Here is a 644-nt window from a genome sequence, read left to right on the forward strand (position 1 = left end):
CAACAGTCCACACCCCCAACTGTCCACACCCCCAACAGTTCACACGCCCAACAGTTCACATCCCCAACAGTCCACACCACCAACCGTCCACACCCCCAACAGTCCACACCCCCAACTTTCCACACCCCCAACAGTTCACCCCCAACAGTCCACACCCCCAACCGTCCACACCCCAACCATCCACACTCCCAACCGTCCACACTCCCAACAGTCCACACCCCCAACAGTTCACACCCCCAACAGTCCACACCCCCAACTTTCCACACCCCCAACAGTCCACACCCCCAACAGTTCACACCCAACAGTTCACACCCCCAACAGTCCACACCCCCAACTTTCCACACCCCCAACAGTTCACCCCCAACAGTCCACACCCCCAACTTTCCACACCCCCAACCATCCACACTCCCAACCATCCACACTCCCAACAGTCCACACCCCCAACAGTTCACACCCAACAGTTCACACCCCCAACAGTCCACACCCCCAACTTTCTACACCCCCAACAGTTCACATCCCCAACAGTCCACCCCCCCAACCATCCACACCACCAACAGTCCACACCCCCAAAAAACCAACAGTCCACAACCCAACAGCCATCAGCCTTGTACACCTACTGCCCACTCAAGATACAGACCACTCCC

Source organism: Astyanax mexicanus, chromosome 25 (assembly GCF_023375975.1).
Source record: "Astyanax mexicanus isolate ESR-SI-001 chromosome 25, AstMex3_surface, whole genome shotgun sequence".
NCBI lineage: Eukaryota > Metazoa > Chordata > Actinopteri > Characiformes > Acestrorhamphidae > Astyanax > Astyanax mexicanus.